Genomic DNA, 26,191 nt, shown 5'->3' with positions numbered 1-26,191 from the left:
AATCTGTGATTTTTGGTTGATCTTCATGGATTTTTTGTCTGTGTTTGACATTTAAATGGTACTTCATTGATGACACTGAAATTGTCATCAGCTTTTTGCAATGGTTGCAGACTGCTTTTCCTGGCTTTACTCAATTTGCAAGAAATTATTTCAAACCCAACATGACTTCAAATTTGTGTCGTTTGCTGAAGGTTCAGGTTCAATATTAGAAGCTGACGTTCCACTTGCACTTTCAGCTTGGTCAATTGCTTCGTTGAATGAAGAAGTCAGATCTTTGTCATTGTTAGATTTAGTATTGCTAGCCTTTGAGCTCTTAGTCAGTGAAGGACTACATACAGTCTTTTTTTTCGAACCATTCTTTCACCAATTTCCTTAAGAACCAAAATCAAACATAAGTTATATTTTTTTACATATAAAACTAAGTTGTAAACAATCGTACTCACTGTGAGCGGGAAAGAATCACATCAACATTCTTTTGCTCTTCACGAAAACCAATACGTATACTTCAAATTACTTTCGAAATTTGTCTTTGTGTTATTGCAAAACATATAATTTATATGTCAATGATTGAATGGTTAGACCTTACAGATTTATTAGTATAAGATTTCAATAATAATATTATGTATTACCACTTTCAGTTTTCAAGGCACCTAAAAGTACGTAAAATTCCAATTCAAATACCAAATTAAATGACGCCATCAATACACGACTCATAACAAGATACGACCTACAATCTACGAGGCACGAACCACGAAGTCACGATTTACGAAGTACGAACGACTACGACGAATAGTCGTCTGACTCTGATTCTGACTTGAATTTGAATACAAATAACAGTATTGCCGGTTTTACACATTTAAATTTATTATACGTAACATTTAGAACATTGCCGAGAGCCCGAGATACCCACAAATTTTCTTTATTTATGCATTATTTGCTTTCCATTCAAGTTTAACTTTGTTAAAAATTTTAACGCGTAAAATTCTCCTCCAAATTTTGGCGTTTCATGTCGCCGTTAACTGCCCGTTAACTGAAAGAAATGTTGCTAAGAAATAGCTTAACGCGTCCCGACTTTAACGCGTTAACTTCAGTTAAGATAACTTTGGCACACCTCTGACTTGGGGATTGGGCATACGACGCGTCAAGGACGTTGCCGTGCGTCAGGGTTGACACCCTAGTGGTGTTGTACCAAAGCGCAACAGCCGCTTCGGTCCCAACTTTACCCACCCGATAAAGGAGTGAAAAACATCTGTAGTGCCTTTTGTTGCTGTTTTTTGTTGTGTTTTTTCAAATGCCTTTCCTTGTTTCCATTCAGATAGGCAACTAACCCCCTCTGGTCTGCTGTTTTCTTTTACCATAGATCCAAGGATTTCTGCTTCTAGGAATTCTTGTATTAAGCTACCAGGTCCTGAATGAAAGTATTCGAAACTTCAGTGGAGAAGGCAGTTACTAAAAAACGAATTTAACTAAATTAATGTAATGTTGGTTTGGTATTGGATGTGCTCCTTTTGAAGTGAAAAAATTGCTTTAATTGCCTGTCACCATATTTTCCAGTAGGACTTCACTTGCCATGTAACTAGTGACAAGCAACAGTACAGTAAAGCTTGTATAATTCAAATAAAAAAATTATATTACCATTCAAGCTTCCTTTGTCCTTAATATTATTTTTAATTTTTCTCAGTGGCATTTTTTTTCAATATTTTTTTTTTTATTTCACTAGAATCGTCGGAAATTGTCGCTGTGAAAACGTATCTTTTACGTTTTTCACTTTTACAATATTTTCCCCTTCTTCTAGCATTGTAGAGTTTTCTTCTTTCTTCTTCCATTAAAACAATTTAATCCACACAAAAAAATTTGAAATTAATGCCGTCAAAATTCTGAATATGGCAGACGACTGAAGGAAACAATTCTGAGCGTGAAAAAAACAAACGAAGATTCGAAATTGGCTAAATACCGTGATACACGTACTACCTAGTTAGTACGTGCTGCCGCGGCAGCAGTGGTTAGCGTCGCTAACTGAGAATAGGTTGAAAAAGAAATCCCCACACCGAACTTCTCCGATTCATTTTAATCGGGGAAGCTTAGCGGGGTCCCCGATTAGAGTGTGATCGGGGCCGAGCCCTAGCCGGGGCGAACCCTACCATCTTTCATGGGTACAAAGAAAGGTGGTAGGGTTCGCTCCGACGACACTAGGTGGAATTATTTACATCGTCAAGCTGCGTATCTTCCCTCCTCTACACAAAAAGTTCCGAGCCGTTATTTGTTGTTTTCCTATTTGTTATTATTTATGTTAATCGTTTATTTTTATTTTTGTTTCCTTTCCGAAATACAATGCCTTTTAACTTTATAATTTTGTTTTAATTTATTAGAATATTACTTAATTAAGCAACGGTATAATTTCATTAATATTACTGTTATAATTGTGAATTTAAACTCATGGGCATTAGGGTAGTGGAACCGGTTTCAAAACCCGATATCATTACTGTGTACCCTATTTGACTTGTTTTGTGCAATACATTATAGTTATATTTATTTTCCTTCACTTGCCCACCCTTTTTTAAGCTAAGGCTAAGCTATATCTTTTAAAGTGGGTATTTTGAACGAAAGAAAACCGATTGAAAAGCACCTACTCGATAATGACCAATTAGCTATTTTTCAGGTAGGTAGGTCGGTGCGGTTTAATGTGTCGGAAAAAAAATTTTCTGCTAGAAGAGACGAGCCACTTAAAAACAATAATTAAATAAAAATAAACTGTATTTAATTAGGGCTAGAAAAAAATTTTGGAAATGAAGAAATGAATATAGTACCCACTGTAACAAAGAAAAGGGGAGAAATCTAAATTATAATTAATTAATTATAAGACGCTGCAGCCACAGCAGACCAACTTGGAAACCAATAAGATTTTTCGGATTTGTGGAGAACGCACAACCTTGGATGTTTTACTGCTCTATATGCTAACTTTGGTCTGATAGTGTTGCTGGGAGACCATAATAGTTGGCTCTTAATTAGTAAGCGTCATCTAGGCGATAACTGTCAGCTAGATGATAAATATACGCGGCCCTATAGGAAAAAGTACCGGTGCAGTTTTGCCATAAGCATCATCTTAGATGTGGGCGACCAACCTGGTGTTGGGGATATCGATACCATGGTATAAGAGTTAATGGTAGGCGTCCTTCCCAGAGCCATCGTCTGCTAAAATGGGATGAAAAGTGGAATGTTCTGCTATTGGCAACTCTGGCCGGGTGTGCAGCTATGTAGACTACTTTTGCTTGAGCTCTTATTGGACTAACTCGTTTAAGTTCTTGTAATGTAATACAAAATATTTTTTTTGTCCTTAAAAATTCTGATTCATATGTAATAGCAATAAGTGTTAACAGTTCATAAAACCAATTTTAACTATAAAATGTTCAAGTAATTTAAATTAAATGAAAATTGCGAGATCATTGTTAAGTTTGCAGCAATTCTTTTTTAGACGCCGTTGTCGCTATAAATACTTCAAAAAGTTTGCGGTAAGTTCCACTTCTTTTATCCCGCTTCATTAGGGAAATTGTGGATCCATTTTTGTGGAAAGTCTTTTATTAGGGGAATAGTGGATTTGTGGAATGTCTGTTTCCTGTCAGCAGCCGGTCAGCGTCAAAGTACTATTGTTATTGTTTGGTGTTATTAGGGTTTCGGGTTTGTTACTATTAAAGAACATGAGAGTTATCGTCGGTATCGTTATTCTGAGGTGATAATAAACTCATTATGCCTACGATATGCTGTGTCCCCAATTGTAAAACTGGGTATAAATCCGGGGATAATTCAAAAAAGGAAAGTATTCCACTCTTTTCTACATCTAACAAAAATTACTTTCTAAGTGAGCTAAAGCAATTCCCCACAAAGATTACGTTTTTACGAAGTGTTCTAGAGTATTTATTAAACATTTTGCTGACAGTGATATCATTAAAGGTTATACGACATTTGTGGAAGGCAAACCAACCTTCATAGCCTACAAAAGGTTTCGCTTAAAGCCAGATGCTCTACCGTGCATTTTCCAAAGTATAATACGCTAACGTTAAATCTTACAACGCTTCACAACGTCAGTTTGACGTACAATGCAGACTACAGAAGTGCAGATACAGTCAGACGCTAGTGCTAACTTCTTAGTTCTATCTAAAATCTAACACGCTTTGCTTTTGTTGACAAGTTAATGACTGAATGGTGCACTGACTGTCTGACACTGTAGGTCTTATATTCTCGCAAGTAATTGTTTTCTTAAAGTAACCCAATGGTTTTCTATTTAACCTACGAAGACACCATTGATTCTAATTGGTCTCTTTTCCGGTCTTCGAAAAAACACACATTCATATTCAACCTTTCCTTGGTTGCTTTGCCTGTGGCCTATGGCCTTATGCTTCAACCTTCACTGACAGTCCCCCATCCCCCATTTCATCCCTCGAAGCAATTTAGCTCCCCTTCGGTCGGCCATTTTAGGAGGGGAGTTTTACGGACTTGTAGTAAAATCGACCTTGAAGGAACAGCCACATTTTTGTAGTCCTTGTTTTTCCAACTCCCTTCCCAAAATGGCCGTCCGAAGAGGAGCTAAATTTCTTCAGGGAATGAAATAAAGCGGCAAAAACACAAAAACTGATGCTTATGAATTGTAATATATCTCACAAATAAAATAAAACACATTTAAAATTTTTGGATATGTTACGTAAACATACCTCTTCTTTGTAATAAAATTATCCGCATTATCTCAAATTTAGCGATTTTCTCAAAATTAATTTGGAAAGTATACCCTCTTTTGGTTTGTTTTAATAAAATAACGAAATTTTTCTAAGCAAAAAAAAAATTATAAACCTAACATGTCGATGTCAAATTTAATTTTACATCCAATGGCTTAGGTCCTATTAAAATCGAACCAGAGAAAACGACACAATTAAAGAAAAACTAGAATTTTTATTTTTCCCTATCTCACGGCAAAATTAAAAAATCTAATTTTAACATTTAAATATATCCTAAACTAGTTAAGCGACAATTCTTTAAATTTTAGGGTCGTTTTTTTCCCTATCTTTACCCCCCCCCCAAAAAAATCTTAATTTTGACCGCGCCATCGATTGTCAGATTTTGTGTGGAATGACCCAGTAGCAAGCGCCAGATAGCGCGGTCGTAACCCTTTTTTTCCTCTGATTTGTTTTTGCCAGGTAACGACAACACCGTCAAATGAGGTATTCAAGTTTACAGGCCTTAATCATTAAGTAGAACTCGCTCCATCCGAGAAATTGATAAACAAAAACTTTTGAAAATGAATGATATTTTTTACTTACGTCTATTGGGTCTGTGTGTTCATAGAGCGCAAAAACTTCAAACAACTTCTTGTCTTAATTTTTTTGTTAGTGAATTTGTTTTCAAAACTTTTACAAAAATGGATAGCTCTTGGCGAGCGCGCTAATTTAAACCGCAACGACCTGCCCTACAAATGAGCAATCAGTTCACTACTCGAGGTATTACTTATTAAGCAATCATTTTACAGAATTTGATAGAAATTAGCAACAGTTATCCATTCCTGTAATTTTTTTAATTTCAAACTATTTTTTCCCGATTATAGATTTTATTGGGACAAGAAATTCCCTGAGACCCATCAAACCACACTGAACTAAAAAAAAAAATAGCCAATCGGTTTACTACTTGAGTAGGCAAACTTGCCGAACGCTCAAAATTTGGATCTGCGGGCACAAGTTGTACTAGTAGTAAAGGGGCGACGGTGGGGTAAACGAAGGAACGTGACGTAAACAACGAGTTTCACCAGTGAAACGTTTATTCTCCTCCACACTTGCTATTAAGTTTCTACACGACAGCAGGGGATAAAAAATATACAGCTACACACGATTGCTAAAGGGGGACTGGCACGGGGGCGAAAGAGATGTGGGTTTCATACTGCATCTAGGTTTGGGGACGCTAAAGTTGGCGTGGGTCATAAAAAAGTCGAAGTATCGAATCGAAGTACTCCACAATCGAGAAAGAGGCTGCAGCGGTAATCTTTGGGATAAAACGTTTTCACCACTATCTTCAGGACGAGCCGTTCGTTATCGTCAGCGACCACGGGCCACTCCATTGGTTATAAACCGTCAAGGATGAAACCGGAAGATTAGGGAGGTGGTCAATCATGTTGGCCAACCTTAAGTATTCCACCAAATATAGTCCTGGCTGCATTCATGAGAACACCGATTTTCTGTCCAGGATTCCGATCCACTCAGTACAAACCGCCCCAAGGGTCAACGACACCATGGTCCGTGAGCAATCGAAGGATCTCCTCTGCAGCTACATAACGGACTACCTAGAGAACTGCACTCTCAGTGAAGAAAACAGCAACCAGATCTGGGCGAAGTAAATCGATTTTCATTCGATATCCAACGGCTTGCTGGTCTGCCACAACGAACCAATTTCCAAGAAAAGGCGACGTTTCACTCAAATCCAAGTAGTAAATCCGCTCAACCTAAGAAAATCTTTGTTACAGGAGTATCACAACTCTCCTCTCTCCGGCCACTTAGCCTATCAGAGGACAGTCCTGCGCTCAAGGGATAAATACTACTGGCCAACGATGGTTTCCGATGTCAAGGAGTATTGTCTAGCTTGTGAACCCTGCGCTCTTCAACGACGATCTAACCTTCGAGTTTTCTTAAACCCGCTAGACCTAACATTAAGACTCTTCGAACTACTCGGGCTAGATTTCCTGGGACCAATTCAACCCCACTCGCTGCAGGGGAACAACCACGTCCTCGTCATGACTGACAATTTTACAAAATGAATGGAAGTCATCGCCCAACCAGACCAAACAGCCTTGAAGACAAGCCAAGTCTTAATGGACAAGGTTATTCTGTACCACGGTCCTCCAAAAGCTATCGTCACAAATCGAAGCACGAACTTCACCTCGGAGTTCTTCTTCACTCTGTGAATAAAAACTACAGATTAAGCAGTTAAGAACCACAGCGTACCATCCCCAAACCAATGTCCTCACAAAGAGGTTCAACAAAACGGTAGCAGTAATTCTACGAAAATATATGGATCAAGAATTTCCGAAGTGGGAGGAGATGCTAGGTCCGGTAGCCTGTGCCTATAGGAACTTACTACATTCCTTGAACTTGGAGACACAATACTTCTTAAACCATGAAATTGACCCAACGATGCCCATCGACTAGTTTCTACTCTCACCATCTACAAATATCATCACCCCTTCGAACTATAAGAGTCAAATTATGCAACGCTTGCACGAAGCCTTCCTTTTAGTAAAGGACAACCTAGCCCTGGCTAGGGAGCAACAGAGGGCGCCTTACGACAAACGCGCTCGACAACAGAAATTCAGGGTGGGTGACAAGGTACTTATCGCCGTAAGAACACCTATGTCAGGCACCAGTAGGAAACTAATTCCGCGATTCATGGGACCATTCCGAATCGTAAAAGTAAACGATAACCACACCGTGAAAATCCAAGAGTGTGCCGGCAAACAGACCCAGTTAGTCCATGTAAACCGGATCAAACCACTCTACGAATCGATGATCTGGAAAGAAGAACCATGAGTTAAATTCGAGGACAACCGCAAAGAGGACACTTCGCCTAACCTTACCCATGAACGCGAACTCACCACCCCGATCGAAGAAGAACGCCCCGAAGAGAAAGATGTCGACTTAATAGATCTCCACGCATAACCTCTTGCATCCAAGAATGGGGAGCCTGAAAACCCATGCCATTGGCCGAACCCAACGTTTCCAGATCCAGTGGATCCAACCCCCACTGTAAGAGTGCCCCGCCCTGAGCGTCGCCACGGGCTCCGATCGTGGAGTGCTCTTAGGCCCCCACGCCACTTAGATTGACCCCCCATCCTCCACTAGTAGTATTTGATCCGTTAGCCATCCCCCAACTATGTTCCGTTTAGATTTCGAGTAGTTGCCTATAAAAAGGAGTAGCATGGCACGTGCAGTTAGGAAACTCTCTCCTTGTTTCGCCATTTTATGTTTTTTTCCCTTCTTGTACCCACTGGATCGATCGCAGATCTATCAATCGTCATTTTTAGGTTACGTAGAATAGAAAAATAGAATGTGAAGTAGTTTCTCAACCCATCTCGTATATTTTTATGTTTACACTATTTTTGAGGTCCCTACTGGCACTATCCCTTCTTGCTCACTCATTTGCGTTCAACGCCAATGTCTGCAACTGCGACAACGCGGCGCATCTAGGATTTTTTTAAACCGGGGAAGGAGAGTGCGTTTATCAGGCCGCCCCTTAACCGCCGACACCCATCATGTATGCCGTCTATTTCACTCTCCTGGAAATCAAACGTTTCGCTAGACATACGTGCAGTATATGGGAAGTGACAACCATGGTGTATAAAGACTTTTTGCAATGGAACCAAGTTTCACTTAGCCGAAAACCCATCAAAGTTGACGAGGCGATGTGCCACAGGACGAGGGATTTACGACAATGTCGCGGCAAGGCCATGGACATCATTGGCTGTAATACCTTTGCCCTAGAAGGTTACCCTTTCGTTGGGATAACCTGGCTCCAGACCACCACTGAAAAGATGACCAACTGTCGCCTCGAGGAGGTTACACTACAGACGGAGTGCCCTAACTACACCATTAGCTCACCCCCTTGGTGATATTCCGGGAGCGCCCAGCGGCTCCTTAAACACAATCTGGTTACTCTCGTATGGGAAGACACCTGGAAGGAGTCGAAGCCATGTGAGCTAAAGATAAATGAAAAAGGATTCGGCGTGAAGTACTAAACGGACAACGACACCATTTTTCGTATACGAGATCCAGCAAAACAGCTGGACTTCATCTATTCAATGGAAAATAGCTCCGCCTGCGGAAACGTGAGCCAAGCTGCCTTCCATCCGGTCTTAGGTATGGACAAGGTCATCATCGCGGTTCCAGAGACTCGTAAAGAAGTTGACCACCCCAATTGGGAGTCTAACCAAACGGACGCAGTCATAGATTTGGCACTATAAATGCTAACACGGTTCGAAATTGAATACGCCAGCCACACCCAATACATTAGGGATTTCGCGAGAGACATTTCCAACCATCTGGCTCGAGAGATCCGCAACCTGCAATGTGAAAGTCGCAGGGCAGCCTATCACGCCGCCACAACGATGGCCCAGTATGACAGTTGGCTTGCAGCCTCGCATCTGGACCTTTCGCTATGCACGAAACTACTCGCGGTGGGGGCCTCCGTTTCAGTGATGCAATGTTCCTCACAAAACGACACCTTCGAAACGGTCTTTACACCGTGTGGGACCCAACCAAAAATTGGAAATCAAACCATGTACGTGGAAGATTGGGAACTCACGAAGTATTTTAAGTGTTATTGGCCCACGAATTTTGACAACTTCAACGAAAAAACCCACACCTTCATGAATAATACGTGGGCGCCGGTAAGTCCTAATTGGTAAGCCGGTAAGTCCTACCGAATCATTACACCCAATTACCCCTTCGATACCAAACCTTCCTAATCCTTACCTAAATCTTCCCTAAGGCTACAAACCTTCCTCCTCCCGTCCACGGACGGTCGGCAAGATCAGAATGGCGGGCAAGCTGCCTGGATACCCAATCCGGATGAAGAAGACATCCTCTACTGCGCAGACTACTCGTCTGATATGAAGAAATTCCTGTGTGTGACGGCCTACCCTGATGACGACGAGGACATTCTCTACTGCGCGGACAACCCCTACGACGACGAGGTTATGTACTTCTTCAGCACCCACAACTCCCTGGGCTCAGACGAAGAGGACCTGGCAACAGCGTGTTACGTTGAACGCACGTATAGCATTCCATCTCAAAGGGACCGCGAATACAGGTGCTACACCTTAGAATGGGAAGGCTCCGCACACAACCCCCAGGATGGTGTGTTTTTTAACAGAGGCACTACTAGCATGCTAGCCTGCAGTCAACAACCTTAAGTGATAAAAATAAAAAATAAAATAAAACAAATACCCTGCTCTTTTCTTAATAGTAATTTAGATTTCCATCAGTATGCGATGATTTTTTCCCCCCAACTACTCGTCCGCGCAAGACACCCGTCACCGTAAGAGCCCATGTTAAAAAGCTATGAAACTGGCGGGTGTTCGGAAACTTTTAGGGGTACTGTATGCCGTTATTTAATGAAGGCAAACAAAAAAAATAAGAAAATATATATTTTTCGATTTCCTAATCATGCCGCGTAATTCAATGATTAACGCATTATATTAGTAGACGATATCATTTATAAAAGATGAAGGATTTGACAGGATAAGTTCTCTGGTCACCCGCGTCTTAGGTGAAAGCTGAACTGATGTGCCGTTTGCTGTTAAGTTTTATATACTAGCATATAGATGAATGATAATAAATCGGTTTTATATTGGTGGATATTTCCAAACGTTACACAACTGCCTTTTTCTTTTTTGTTCCCCAGCCCATGTGTTTACAAATGTCACCAAAGCTTATGATAGGTCATACAAAACATAAAACTTAATGTGACTTTTCAGCAAACGACTCATAGAAAAAAACAGACATAATGTTTCATGTTTACCTTTCGTAACCCTACCTCTTTCTTTCCAAAATATTGTCACGTAACTATTTAGCTTATTTTTTGGGGCTCAGTTAAAATTGTGTGACAAAACAGCTATGTTTGGCGAAGACCGTGGGCGTAAAATGCTTAATTCCAAAGAACGCGCTTCTATAGTTGCGTTTGCGGAAGCTGACAAATCCGTTCGATGGATCTACTCAAAATTAGGGGTGTCGGATTCTACTGTAGTGGACTGGAAAAAAAAGGTATGAAGAAACCGGTGATATAGAAAGAAAAGCGGGTTCAGGGAAAACCAAAAAATTAATTCAGGCCAATGAGGATGATATGGTTTCTGCGGTGTTAACAAAACCGATTACTACCGCCCAAGAAATTGCGGGTAAAATTCAAACTTTCATCCCTATTCCTTTCCTTTTAATGTATCCGTGTTGTGTATTAAGATGTTACGCAGATCTCCGTTGGTCCATCAACAATTATTCGTGTTCTTAAGAAACAAAATATTCAACCTTGTCGGGTTGCACAAAATTTTTTTCTCTCGCCGGCGCAAGCGGAACAGAGGTTAATTTTGGCCGCTAATTACGTTACCAGGCAGCTTGAATGGTGGGAAGACGTAATTTTCTCTCTAATGAAAAATCATTTGGGTATTCCTTTTAAATGTTGTGCAAGTGTATCGTGTTTAATGCTTTAATTACTTATCACTAAGCTCTGACGAGTGCGGGTGGTTGTTTGCCTATAGAACGAACGGCACCCACTTCGACGCCAACCAATATCCAAATTAAAGATGGAAGCGGTAGAAAAACAGTGCACGTTTGGGCATGGTTTTCATCAAGTGGTGCGGGGATTTGTCCGGATCGAAGGAAAGTTCAACAGTCAAAAATATTTACAGATTCTTGGGGACATTCTTCCTCATTCTATTCACGCAAGGTATCGCGGCAGACGTATAAAACTTATTCAGGATTGGTCGCCAATTCATCAATCCAGAATAATAAAGCAGTGGTTTAACGACCACCAGGATGAAATTGAGCTACTTCCATGGCCTCCTAAGGGAGCCAACATCAATCCCATTGAAAATGTTTGTAGTGACATGGTAAAAGACTAAAGGAAATGGAAATATATATATTTTCTTATTTTTTAAGTTTTCCTTCATGAAATAACGACATATAAAGATATTTTAAGTGAATACTTATATGTGTCCAGGGCTTGGCGGTACAGCCTTTGGCATTATGCACGGATTGCGACGGTTCAAGCTACGCAGGTGACAAGACTTTTTCCTGTGTTTTATGAAACAAAATATTTTAATATCGATTAATAATAATATTTTTATAATAACGTATGATTATACATTTTTATTTGAATGTTTTAAGACGTGCTTGTTTGGTGTTATCATTACAATGACGGGCGATAGAGTTTGATATTGTGATTGTTATTTAATTATAGATATTTTTCTTCTTAGCCAAGGGGGGTTCGGGGTTCTAAGAAAAATACTATACACAATATTTTCCAGACATTTATTCCTATTGCCAGAGGCATTCCAGGGAGGTGTCTAGACTTAAACTACCCAATCCCCACCTATGGTGATTTTCAACCAAATAGACCTTCCTCTATTGAAAAAAGTATACAGTTTATATTACCTACCCGTAGATGGCATTTAAAAAATAAACCGGTGTTCTTCTCTTTGTGCAGAATTCTGTACAGGATCCTGCCTACACGTACGCCATTGACAACGCCGTAAACTTTTACAGGCAGCTGGAACATCAGCTTAATTGTTTCGGTAAGCAACATTACCAAGCCGAAGCCCTAAATTTTCAACTATCGTAAAAAAACACACCACCCTGGGGGTTGCAAAAATTTCCTGACCTATTACTGGCCTTAAAGCGTAATACAATAAGGCATAAAAATGCCTGCCCTGTCGTGTCTATCACCCCGTCTACCCTCCCCCTTAAAGAAAGACAAACAAAAAACCCGTTACCCCGCCAATAGGCGGCTTTAAAAAATTAAATCGTTGTACGGATTTTTGTGCAGGATACTGTACATTGGGTGACAATTAACACTAATTTTAATAAAAACCCAAAATCGCTTGGTTAAATCATATTGTTTAAAATTGAAAAAAATCTAAAAATGTATAATCAATGTATATGCATCGACAATAAACTAAAGAAATAAAATTTAAAAAAAGCAAATAAAAATATACAAATGATGGCGGTAGCCGATTGCAATAACACGAATAAAATATTTTGGAATTTCCATGAACGGACATATGTCCGTTCAAAAGTTCCTTCTAGTACGAGTGATGTTCCAGAGCTTATATCTGGGCTTCTATTTTTTGTTGGCGGCTGGCTGTTTTTGTACGGTCAGCTGCGATCGCGACTCCGGTTCCCAACATGCATAATATCAGGATGTCTATCCACTCCCATGGGTAGCGGGGTAAGTCTTCGTGTTGTCTATGTTGAGTCTGGCGTGTTCTAGGTCGGACAGCCCGTCCATTTGTTGTACCATGCCGGTTGTCAAATCTCGCAGACGGTTGTTGGAGGAGCCCGTGCGCAATCCGGTCTGCTGTGTCAATATATCGTCTTTTGTGGTGATCAGTGGTCGTTGTGGTTGTCGTCCGGATGCTTTTAGGTCGGTGAGGTGTGGGGTGGTCCTTGTAATCCATTGTTGGTGGGTTCTGGGTCTCTGAAACTGGACTGGAATATCCAGTCATCTGATTGTGCTGTACAGGACATGGGTATCTCAAAGATGGATATCGCGGGAGTGTCAAGCGTATATGACTGCGGTCCTGTGGTCTGTCGTGGACTTGTCACGACAAGGCGGGCCGTGTTGGTTGCTGACAGGCCCCAACGGCGGTGTCCGGAGGTAAACGGCATCTTGTCCCGTCCACGGGGACACTAACACGGAGCAGTCATCTTGTATCCAGCGGTTGTCGGCTAGGAATATCACAACGCTGCACGTCCCTTTGTTGTTTTTTCGGCCTACTGCTCGACTGATAGGGAAAATTGACTTTTTCGTCGAGCGACACTGTCCAACCATTTCAACTGAAAGCTCAATGAATGTCTGTTGGTCCGTTGTCCGTTGTTGGTGAATGTCCGTTGGTCCGTTGTTGCCGGGTGGTTTATTTTTTTATTTATTACAAAAAAATTAATAAAATATATGTAAGTCGTGAGTTTGTTTGTACAGGCTTCCCGTTTAGCTTACGGGAACCAAGCCATTGGAAATTAACTTACAGAAAATATATATTATTTGACATTTAATAATATTCGAAGCAAGTATACTTATGATAGGATTTTAATTTCAAATAATAAAAAACTACTTTAAACTTAATAAATCATGCTGAAATTTAAAATTTAAAAAATATTTTTCATAAATTGTTTAATTGCAATTTATACACTTCTGGTTTAACCTAAGTTCGACATCATCTTGACTTCTCAAAAATCTTGTTGGTGATTTGTTATCGAAAAAAACTCAAGTTTTTACAACAACTCGATTTGTTTTTTCGAAAATGATGGATAATGTATCTGTCGATTGGCACAGCGGAAAAATTTTCGACAGTGGTGCGGGAGACCCGAGTTCGATTCCTGTTATTTCCAAATGTTTTTTCAAGATTAGAGGTCTAAAATATGTCATATTTACAGCCAAATGAAAGCTCGTTCGGATATCCTTAGAATGTCCGACGGCACTGTTGAGGGCGGTCAAAAACAAAAAAATTACATCCATAGAACATCCAAATCGGATGTTGGGCTGTCCGGCGGATAAAAAAAAGATGTACTAAACATCCGACCTCGACATCTGTCGGACATCCGACGGACTGCATTGTGTTATGTGGGAGGCTTGTTGATCCATTCTTCGTTGCTCGTGCCATCCTGGTGACTCTGTATAGGGTGAGTGCTCTGGTGATTTCGAAGATGGGAATATGGATGAAGAGTCTCAAGCTGTTTTCGATAGCTGTCGCTGTCACCGCGGCAAAAAGTACGATTTCTACATGTCTCCAGCCTGTGTTGCAGGTGTTAGGGCCCAGCCGATTGGTAGTTTGGTCTTTGGTAGATGGTTTTTTCCGATTGATAGTTGGTTTGCATTTGTGCTGGGGAAAATAGGGCTCGGGAGATTTTTCCCATAGCGGCGCTTGCTAGACCTCCTCTCAGTCTCTTCACTAGTTGTTGTAGCCACTCTATGGTGATGTCTACCGCTCCGAATGCGTTGTCTATCTTATTTCGGGATTGCCAATCCCACTCCATCTCGCGAGCGAGGTTGTCAATTGTCCTTTTAACGTTTTTCAGGTCTTTATCGACTGTTAGACATGACCGCTGGAGGGCGTCTGTTGCCTCTTTGCTGGCGTGCAGCTCCAACATCGTCTCGTCGATCAGTGTTGTATGGGTCTTCAAGGCGTGGGCAATGGCCGTCGTCTCAGGGGATAGTTTGGCGACTTGGTTGTTGACTTTGTCTAATTCTTCTGTCGTAGACACATCGAACAACCAAATCAAGATCTGGCCTCCGCCATCGACCAGTCCTCGTTTTTTTTCTACTTTGTCTGATAGATGCTTTTAGGCCTTGGTAATTCCTCTCTATTGTTTCTAGTCTTGTCCACTCGTATACCGCTCGGTCTCGGACCATTTTTGTCAGCTGTTGTTGATCTTTCTCAGCGTTGGATGGATTGTAGCTGAGTATGTCCTGAGATTGTGTTTTGGACGCTTGGTCGTTCGTCTTTGCTGATGGTAACATACTCTGGAAATCCTTATTGCTGGAACTGCCTAATACAGGTAATTTGGTTTTTCAATTAGCCACATCTTGAGTTCATTTGCTACTTTGTCTCATTGGTTAAACGAGATGTCGGTGATGATAACCCATTCCGAATCGGAGAAGAAACGTTCTCCCATAGATTGGAATATAACGCCATGGGATGACAGCTTCACCCCGAGCACGCCATCTATGTGTGTTGGTCTCCTTGCCGCAAGTACTAGTGCCATCGGCCACCAGGTGGCTGGTTTTTTAAATCACTTGTGCTCTTGTCTCTGCCGGGGATGTGTGTGCTGCCAGTGATAGTACCATACTGTATAGGAGTGTCGACGCCAATGCAAATCGTTTTTTGCGCATGCGTAGTGGGTATCGTCGGTTCTTGTCGGTCTCCTCACGGGTAACGGGTTCGTCCGCTTCTGTGGTGGGTTGCTGCGGCTCTTCGGGGGTGTTGTGAACCTAACTTTCTTCTCCGTTAGTTGTTTCCTTGGGTGAGCTGGTCCTTCTGGTTGTTGTTGTGGGTCTACCGGTGTGTATCCGTCTTTGGACACATCGTTTATTGTTCCTTCGCTTCCCACCCTGTCCGTTGACTGTGCCTCGCCATCTGCATTTGGTGCGGGTTGCGTGAGGTCGACAAAGCTTTTGAGGCGTTCTACATGTACCACCTTGGTCTTTTTGCTGTTGTTGAGTTGGACTTCATAGTTAAGTGGGGTTATCTGTGCCAACGGTGGAGTAGTTTTTCGTTGAGTCCTACTTTTCTTGAAGATGAAACAAAAGGCATGTAGACTAGCACCTGTTGTGTCGGGTGGAATTTGTCTCCTTCTCGGTGGTGTGTATCGTAGTGTTGGTTGTACTTCCGTAGTGTCCATTGGCTTCGGTCGTACACTTCCGCGAATGCTCTCTTAAGGTTTCCGAACATCCATATCTCGTATTTATCCGGTCCTCCGGCTTCCACTGGCACTAGCTGATGGGGATCTGGGGTCGCTCCGAATATAGTATCCACTGGTAGCATGGGGTGCCGGCCATGCATTAAAAAAGACAGGGGATTTGCCGGTCGTTTCCTGTCTGCTCGTGTTGTATGCGAACCGTACAAATGGCAGTGTGTCATCCCAATCTTTGTGATCCTTGCTCACGTACATGGACAACATGTCAGCCTAGGTGTGGTTCAGTCTCTCTACTAGTCCGTTTGCTTGTGGGTGGTTGGCTGTGGTGGTTTGGTGATTGGTCTCCATGGCTGCAAGTACTCGTTGCATCATGGTCGCGACCAAACATTTTCTTTGGTCTGTCGTAAGCTTCCTGGGGGCTCCGTGTCGTAGCAGAATGTCCTTCACGAAGAACTCTGCTACCTGTTTTGCTCCTGCGACCGGAAGGGCTACCGCTTCCGCCCAATTGGTGACGTAGCAATAATGTAGCGATTGCCTAGCGATGAGGTGGGGAAGGGCCCAAGGATATCCATTCCTACGTGGTCTCAGGGTTTTTCCACTTGTGTCAGCTCCAGGAATCTGGGTGGTTTCCTGTATTGTCCTTTCTTTTGTGGCTGACAGTCTGGGCAGGCCTTAATGTAGTTTTCTATATCTTGGGTGATCCCGTTCCAGTAGTAGCGTTGTGTGACTCGCGTGTCTCTCCGAGGTGTCCGGATATGACGTCGTTGTGGCAGGCTTGTAGGATTGTGGTCTTCAGGTTTTTGGTTTGCAGAACCACAGTTTGACGTCCGTTTCTTCTTCTCTCGTTATTCGCATACCATACAGAAGGCCATTCTCGATCGTATAGTGGACCGTTTCCTTCCCGTTTTCTGCGTTTCTAAACACGTATGCCCATTCAGCTTGTTGGGCTCCGGTCAGCTCTTCTCGGTTGTCCTGCGTCATTACGCCGACCGTGTTTACGTGTCCGCCCACGTGTTGTCGAGGGTCTCATCGTATTCGCTTACGGGGTAACGGGATGGGGCGTCCACGTCCTGGTGTAGCTTGCCGTCTTTGTGAGATATTATGTACTTGTACTCGGAAATTGTCATGGCCCATCTGGCTAACCTGCCTGCAAGTTCCGTTTTTGATTGGAGCCAGCATAGTGCTTGGTGGTCTGTGACAATTCTTATTGGGCATCCGAAGATGAACTGTCGAAATTTCTGGATCACCCAAATGAGAGCCAGGCATTCTTTTTCTGTTATGGAATAGTTCTGCTCACTGCGTTACATCAAACGGCTGGCGAATGCCAGAGGTCTTTCCGCACCATCCTGTTTTTGGCGTAGGACTGCTCCGATGCCGTAGCCACAGGCGTCTTGGTTCATTTCGAATTCGGCCGTCGGATCCGGGTTTGCTAGTGTGGCTGCGTCTGCTAGCCTCTGTTTCAGCTGGTCAAAGCGCTCCTGGTGTGTTGGCGTCCAGATGAACAGTGACTTTTCTCCGGTTAGTTTAAACAGGGGTTTCACGGCCTAGGCGAATCCTGGTATGTGTCTCCTGTAGTATGAGCATAGCCCGAGAAAACTTTTGATCAACTTGACTTTTTCTGTTCGGCTTGCTGTGGTTGGTGGTGTGGGAAAGTTTTGCACTGCTCTCATTTTTCAGGGGTCCGAGCAAATTCCATCGGCGTTGATCTTGTGGCCCATTCCTATGATTGCTGATTCACCGAAATGACATTTCGCGAGTTTGAGTTTCAGATTTGCTTTGCGTAGTGCGGCGTGGACTAGTCTGAGTTGTCGAATGTGTCTTTTGTGTCTCCTGTGTATACGTTGATGTCGTCAAGGTATACGAGGCACGAGGTCCATCGCCGACCTCCTAGTACCGTGTCCATGGTCCACTGGAACGTGCTTTGGGCTGTGAAGAGACCGAACGGCATGACGAGGAAACGGTAGGATCCATATGGGATGGTGAAGGCTGTCTTTTCTTTGTCTTCTTTCTTCATGGGTTTTTGCTTGTACCCGCTTTCTAAGTCCATTACTGAGATTACTTTGGCTCCATGTAGCCTGGTCAGCACTTCGTCTATGCTAGGCATGGGGTATACACTAAATATTGTAACACTGTTCAATGGGGGGAAATCAAGGCAAAATCTCCAGCTTCCATCCTTCTTTTGTATCAATAGGGTCTTAACGCTCCATGGCCCGGTGGCTTCTTCTATCACGCCTTACTTCAGCATGTCAAGTGTCAGTTCTCTGTGGATGGCTTCCACGACGCCGGGCGTTGGGTCTCGTAAATGGGTATGGCGTTGGGTGTTATCTGGATTTCATCTTCTGCGACGTTGCAACGTCCTAGTCGCTCGCCTTCTCTCGCGAAACAGTCAATGTTGTCTCGTAGCGTGTCCTCGATCTTCTGGTTTATGCTGGGTGTGAAGTCACGACTATTTGTAATTCCTTTTTCCAGCTCGGTGTTTAATGTTCTGAGTGGCTGAGTGGCTCTGCCTGTGGCATCTATTTCTGTGCCTATTCCCTTCGGTTCTGTGTCCTAGTACCATTTTCTTGTGGATGTAAATTGTTCTGTTTTCCAGGTTTGTCTTCATGTTTGTCTCATACCGTTGGTTCTATCATCCAGGGGCTGCCAACCAATGATGGTTTTGTCGCTTCGGTTTGTTCTATCTCGACGGCCGCCATTGACCTTGCTTGGATTCTTGCCCCGCTTTTCGCTACTATCTTTGTGGCCGATGTTTGTGTTTGGTCTATGTTTGCCATTTGTACTGTTCGTTCACCGAATCGCATCTTTGATTTCCCCGTGCGGTATTCGATCTCCAGTTTTTTAAAACGTCTCAGCACGTCGTTGCCTAGGAGTAGGTTGATCCATCGCATCTCTAGTACTAGCACCTTTGCCTGAATTGTTGTCGTCCCAATGGTTATTGTCAGCTCCACTCTTCCTAAGGGGGGGTGTCCGCTGTCCGTTTACCATTACGATTTGTGGGCCCCCCAGGTCTGAGTTCTAGGGCCATTTCTGCTATTAGTTTGGGGGATATGATCGATACATCTGCTCTTTTATCGATTACCGCTTCGGTCTTCTTTGTCATTTGTTCCAATTGTCACTTCTTCTGTCAGCAGTTGTCCCTCATCGATTTGTAGCAGGGGTATCACCTTGTCATCTTCTTTCATCCGATGTGCTGATCATTGCGACGATCGTGTTGTTACGTCTGTCGTCGTCAACTTTCTTTTTCGGGCAGTATCTCTTAATGTGCTTCTCGCCTTTGCAGTAGAAACAGATCGGCCGTCCGTCTGTTGTCCTTTGTAGGGGTGTTGCTTGTCCGTTCTGGCTTTGTACTGTCCCGTTGTCTGCTCGGCTTCTCTCCTTCCTTCCTCCACGTTTCTTCATCGCGACTATTTCTCCATGTAGTTGTTGAACTACTTCTAGAAGTTGTTTCAGTGAGGGTTCCTCGTTGTCTCTGCTGGTTTGTTGTTCTCTGTTTTCTGCTGCAACTCTTGTTTCCTCTTCTTTCTCCCTTTCTTCTGCTAGCATGTGGACGGCCTATCCTTTGTTGCATGCTAGTTCGGCTGCTTCGGTGTGTCTCCTTACCACTGCTAGATAGTCGGTGCAAGTTTTGGGTTGTAGGACCCACATTTTCTCCACTAATGTAGGTTTTAGTCCTTCGTAGAGGTGGTGCGTTTTGGCTTCTTCAAACATTTTCGGGTCCATCAATCAAAATAAGTTTATTATCTCGTAGTAATATTCGGCAGCGGGTTCATTTATGCCTTGTTTGCGGTTCCGTAGTCTCCTTTCTTGATATCCGGCATAGTCTGTCTTGTAGGAATTCTTTTATGAAGATGGAACGCATTCCGCTTATCGCCAGTGTTCCGGCTTGTTGTTGGGTGGCTATAACTGCCGCATGTCTCCCCACCCGTTGGGTGGTGTCAAGTATTGGAACCACTGTCTTGCTGGTCCTTCGAGGTAAATGTCGAAGTTTGCTTGTTTGTCTGCTTCGGTCCACCGGTTGTAGTCTGCTAGCACCTCGTATCGATCCATCCAGTCCGCAGCGTCTTCTTCTCCTTTGCCGGAGAAGACAGCGGTAGCCTTGAACTTGAGAAGTCCGGTGGTCATGTTTGTCGTCGGGGGGTTCTGAACTGGTGGTAGGGGCGGGTGTGGTGGTGTGTTGTGTGGGGTGTTGGGGTGATGGTCTTCCTGTTGTTGGTGTGTTCGTTGGTGTCGGGTTATTTTACGATTGCGTTTGTGTCAGAGTTCGGTTTACTGTTGTTGTTCTGATGATTGGTGTTGTATAGTTGAAGCTTATGAGCAGGCCAACTGTATCCTCGGCGTCGTCTGATTCCTTGTCAGACTCTGACGAAAGCTGGCTGTAGTTTAGATCGGTGTCACCTGTCGCTGGATGGTATTCAGTCGTCCTTTCGTTCGAAAATCTTCGTGGTGTATACAGCTCGTCCTTGTCTCTTTCGTCTTCCGGTTGAAACTCCGCGTTCTGTACTGGGGAAAAAAGGTCTTGATCTGCGAATAATTCGTTTTCTTTGGATACTCTTGGGCTATGGGGCAGAATTTTTTCTTGTGGGTCTCCTGTGAGGTCTGAGTTGTCCCACGTCAAAGATGGTCGGGATCTTTGGCTTGAGCGGTCTCCTTCTTCGTCTGCGGGCCTTCTCGGTATTGGTTGTCTGTTGGATGTCTGTAGTGACCCCCACGTGCATTCTAGTTGACTCCGATCTGCGAATCCGCTGTCTCGTCCTTTGTGATCTTCGACTTTTCTGCTGTGCCTCTGTGCTGCTCTTGCGTCGGTTTCTGCGCTCGCTGCTGCTCCTTGGTTGTTGCATGGCTGTCTCTTGCCAACATGGCTGTTAAAACCGCACTTACGCCTATGGCTGTCTTCGGCTGTGGTTCTAATTGTTGATTGTAAACACGTTATATTGTCTCCATCCTAGATGGCGTTGGTAAAGAAGTGGAGTGGAGACCCTGCGCCTGATTGACGGGCGTTCTCCTCTAGCTTGCTGCTGATTAGCTGACCTCTCTCACTCTCTTTATCGGTCCTTCACAGCGTGCGGTTACTACTGGAAAGGCAATCAGCAATTCAAATATCAGTTTTCTTTTCTCTTCTTTCTTGTGTGTAGTGGTGTTTCCAATAACAATGTAAAAAACGATTTATGTATCTCATTTATATTATGCATTCGTTACTGTGAACCTTTGTATGTTTTTCCTTGTATCTCTATACAAGAAGCCTCGCACAACAATAAATAAAGTGTTGCTTTTTCCCTTGACAATTCAACACTTATGTTTACCTCTTTTTCTTCACCTCTCTTCGGTGTTTTGTTTCTTCTTGGCACCAGCGGTAACGGTGGTGACGCTGCGATACCTTGTACTCCCTTGCTGCTCGTATTCTCCTGTCCACTCATTCACTTCCCTCTTTCCCTCACTTTCATTCGCTGGGTTCCTTCTATTTAACAAGGAAGTCGCGTCCGTAACCTTAGGTCCAAACAATTTAAGATGCGAGACCTGCTGAGTTTCTCGCAAAGGTCTCTAAACGCAACGCGTCTCTTCCTGGCCAATTAGACAAGCCCCCGATGTTTTTTTAGATAGAAGTTTATTTTGGCTTACCGCTTGAATCTACACCATGTAACGAGGGGATGAGAGTAGACTGTGTATTTGCATACGACTTTCAGAAAGGGATTACAGAGACTGCCCCGAGAGGTTTGATTTGGATTCTCTTTATTTCCTCTCAGCGGAACTACATGATAATTTAATGTATTGCCCTTTGTTCGAGCTCTAGTCTAAAGGAAGCTGTTGCTTCCGTTACATGTTATTCTACCCGGCTAAAGGCTATTGATCTAGCCGTTACAATATTTCATGCTCACATGACACCGTGATTTGAAAAAGAATTTAAGGATGGTCAATAAGGAATGGATTTGATTAACTTTGGTGCAAATCAGTTATTGACAGGGCGTCGTTTGCCCACCTATGCCAAAATGTCTTCCAAATAAACGACATCAGTCGCAATTGTCAAAAATTCGTTAGATCGTAAAATTTCAATTGCACATCGGTCTGCGACCTCAGGCAATTATCATTTATACTCCCAACTACATGCTCCCTTTAATTCTGCCTTAAAGTGAATATAATACACCCCTCAAGCCGAACTTGTTTGTGACAAGACAGCCTCGGCTACCGAAGGTGTACTCAATTGACGATGGTAGAACTTATTAAAAATTGATTCACTGGACCAATGAGCCGCCTGGAGGACTTGTTCTATAGGCACCTTGATTTGTGGCTTTTGAACTTTCCGCTGCACCCCGCGTGGAGTGTGCGGAAAAAGATTCGGGCTCGAAACCAGCGTCTACCAAACAAGCTTTAAGTCAATACCCCAAAATTGAAGAAACGATGGGCTCGTGTGGTCCTTTGACCGACAGAAATAGAGAGGGATTTTCCACATCTCGCCATTCATTCGTCGCTGTGATGTAGTCTTCTAGACCAGTGACTGGGCAGCAAAGACAAACAAATCTAGGCAGGGAAAAGGATCTCAGTGACCCCGACTTTTGGGCCTTTTTGGGACGAGAGAGGGAAAAAAAATGCAGAAAATTGAATCGATGGAAAAGGGATTGCGAAGATCTCCGAAACACGGGGACGAGGATAATGCTAACATTATAGCCGTTCCTAGTAAAGCTTTTTGTTAGGGCCTAAAGAATCGAAATATTTTTAAACTACGTTGGGGTCCTATAAAGAATTGTAACGTGGTTGGTGAGGTTTAAAATTAAAACAGTCTTTAAGGAGCTGAATGACCAGTGGGTGTTCCCCTACCTTATGACCCACTATGGGATCCAGGGTCATTGATAGCATTGGTCGGTGTACGTTAATGGAGCTGGTAGTTAGGCCTGAATCAAATAAATCGGTTAGGTATTGTAGAGTTACTGTCAAAGGAGGAAACAGGGGATCCGAATTCCTCATGCAACTCCAATCAGTACAGCACTTCTAGGCGGACTGGTAACTAGCTGCTGTGGTTTTACGATTGCTTTTCATGAGAAGCCTGATAACTTCTGGTGAAAGTCCTTGACTTTCAAAACGTCCCAGGATAACATCCAGGCGGATAGAAGGAATCTGTCTGATTGGAGACGAGGATAAGGCTGTAAACTAGAAGAATGGATCAAAATGGGGTGTAGTCTGAAAATCCGGGGAATATCAATGGCGAGATGTAATAACAGCGCAAACCAAACCTGAGATGGCCACAGAGGACATTCTAAAACGAAATCTGCTTTTTCCTTTCTTAATTTCATTAAGCACCGAGGAATAAGAGAGAAAGGTGGAAATGCGCATCCGTGGAGACTGAACCAATTTAACCAAAAAGCATTCGTGACTGATGCACCCGTCTGCGACAACCATGCAACAAACTTTGGAAGTTGGGAGTTCCATGCCGCCGCGAAAAGGTCTATTTCCATAACCCAAAGCGAACGCAACCTCACGAATTCGGAAGCGAAAAGCATCCAGTCGCTCTTGTCCAAGGACGCCCTTGACTCATGATCCGCTATGGAATTGAATATAAAGCGGACAGATGAGAGGCTACGATAGTGATATTCCTATCTTTAAACCAACGTAAAATGTATGGCGCAATTGATGTTAATGATTTAGAGTGAGTGCCGCCACACTTATTTATAGAGGTCACCGTGGTGGAATTATCAAGCAAAATGTGAACAGAAAGGTTACGAGAAAACTGTTTAAAAGTTTGAATGGCGAAAAAAGCTGCCAACAGTTCCAACTCATTTATGTGGCGTGCCACATCCACGACCGTCCATTGACATTTGAAGCAGACATTATCGCACATTGTCCCCCATCCGTTCTAGGATGCATCAGTAAAGATTTGCAAATCCGGTGATCGGGAAAGAAAGATTTCCCGTTCGATTCCCTCAAATGATAATTCCGCCAGCGCAAGTCAATGCGAGCCTCGGCTGAAAGTGAAACCATTTTCTCTACCCCACCCCCAAAGCATGCGATAAATAAAACGATTGAAGACGGCGAAAAAGCTCTTGCGCAAATGGCACCGAGGGAATGGTCCAGGAGAATTTGGCTAAATCTCTTAGTTTGACCTCGTCTTTCTGCAACGTAGCCTCACAGAGTTGAATAATACAATCGACTTTCCCTGTGGGCAAAGAAAACGAGAGCTTCCTAGAGTCTAATACCAAACCCAAATACTCCAAACGTTGTCGAGGCGTTGTGACTAATCCCAGTTAATTAGGAACCAGAGGGATTGCAAAAGGTCTACGACTGTTCCCAGATCTTGTGATAGCCCAGCGGCAGATGAATTCAAGATAAGTATGTCGTCCAAATAAACAATTAAACGGATACTTAATTCTTGTTGATAAGCGATAACGGGTTTAAGCAGTTTGGTGAAAGCTCGAGGCGGAGAGCAAAGCCCAAAGGGCAAACAGGTGAACTCGCAGAGAGTTTCTTTCCAAAGAAACCACATGAATTTGCGGTGAGCTTGCGCCAATGGAACTAGAAAATATCAATCTTGGAGATCAATCTTGCACAACCAATCGTTGCGATCCATGAGAAACCTCACTGAATCCAAGCCTTCTATCTTGAAATGGTTGTATAAGTCAAGGGAATCTAGATTTTTCAAATTGATAATTGGTCTCCAGCAACCTGATTTTTGGGAATTGTGAACATGTTGCTAACGAACCCTCGTGTATCAGGATGACTTCGAGCGACCTGTACCCCCCTTTTTTTTAAAGAGAGCTAACCTCTTTGTCGCAAATGTCTACCATGTCTTTAGACATGACGCAAGAGAACGGGAGGGAATGCTGAACAGGATAGGATATAAAATCAATGTTGTACCCATTAGCTACCGTGTCTAAGACCCAAAGGTCGGTCGTGATTATCCCCCAAAACTGAGCGAATCGAGATAAACGACCTGCGACAAGTGAAATCGAGAGAGATGATGCTGTGAAAACATACCTGTTCAATGCCTGGCCCGGATGTTTAAAACCAGAATCGGAAGACTGACCCGACCGTAAGTGACCTTTTCCTTGTATCGAAGGGCCACTGCTCTTGTAACTGCTGCTCGAGCTACCATACGAGCTTTGAGAACGGTCGCCAACGCGCCGAGAAAAGTTGCCACGATACATCTGGCTAGATGGTTGACCGTTGTTGCGTCCGTTTATAGCAAATTAAGCGTCGTCTTCGACCTCTTTAACCATGGCCTCGATAAACTTGCTTCCGAAAAGGCGTTTGTATTCTCGAGAAGGAAATACGCGAGGGTCTTTCAACAATGGGGCCAGCTTGGAAGCTACGTTACGCATGAAATTGGCATGCTGAAGCTTTGAAACGTTGGCGAACGCTGCACCCAATAAACGAAGAGCTGATTCAATTCCAGCCGATGCTGGGCTGCCCGAAGGTTGTAAGCTCCATGAATGTAATAGCGGCCGTAAAACGTCTAACAATTTGTATTGTATAGACAAAATTGTCTTTTCTTGGAAATCATTGAGTTTCGGTATTTGTTTGTTACAAAGCCAATGTCGAACCATAGACTCGTCCAACTTAGGGCATCTCAAATCAAAAGAACCATCGAAAACTGGGTTAAAGGATTCACGGATCGGTTCAGCTCAGATTTCTAAAGGTCTTGTACCATCCATTTTCTGGCTTCACGTGCTTTTGAACGAGGCAACGTAAAAACATTGACGGAAGGAACCAGATTATTTGATTCTTTAGATGGAGAAGTACTGGGCGATTGAGAATGAGAACGTTAACGAGAGTTCGAACAGGATTGCGATCCCTTACTGGAACGAGTGGATGACGAACAAGAACGCGACTTCGACGTTGATGTTCGGCCACGCTTACGAGGTTCCTGTGCCGCCTCTGTAATAACCTCGTTGTTCGTTATCTCAAGCGTACCCGTTGAAACACGAGAGTCCAACGAAGGACACCTGTTTATAGCCGAAAATAAGGCACGTTTATGTAAAACAGAAGCACTTGATTCTTGAGATGAATCAGACATGGTGTCTAAACTAGGCAACACCTGAAAAAGTTCTGAGGAA

General features: G+C 43.2%; 3 pseudogenes; 1 reads left to right on the top strand and 2 right to left on the bottom strand.

Annotated features, from left to right (window-relative positions):
* The first annotated feature begins 6,268 nt into the window (after positions 1–6,268).
* Positions 6,269–9,940, top strand: LOC116932439 (annotated as a pseudogene).
* A 2,880-nt stretch (positions 9,941–12,820) lies between these two features.
* LOC116932438 lies at positions 12,821–15,500 on the bottom strand (annotated as a pseudogene).
* A 3,719-nt stretch (positions 15,501–19,219) lies between these two features.
* On the bottom strand, positions 19,220–21,565 carry LOC116932437 (annotated as a pseudogene).
* Positions 21,566–26,191: the final 4,626 nt, after the last annotated feature.

This window comes from Daphnia magna, linkage group LG10, assembly GCF_020631705.1.
Source record: "Daphnia magna isolate NIES linkage group LG10, ASM2063170v1.1, whole genome shotgun sequence".
Lineage (NCBI taxonomy): Eukaryota > Metazoa > Arthropoda > Branchiopoda > Diplostraca > Daphniidae > Daphnia > Daphnia magna.
This window is presented reverse-complemented; position numbering and strand designations above follow the sequence as displayed.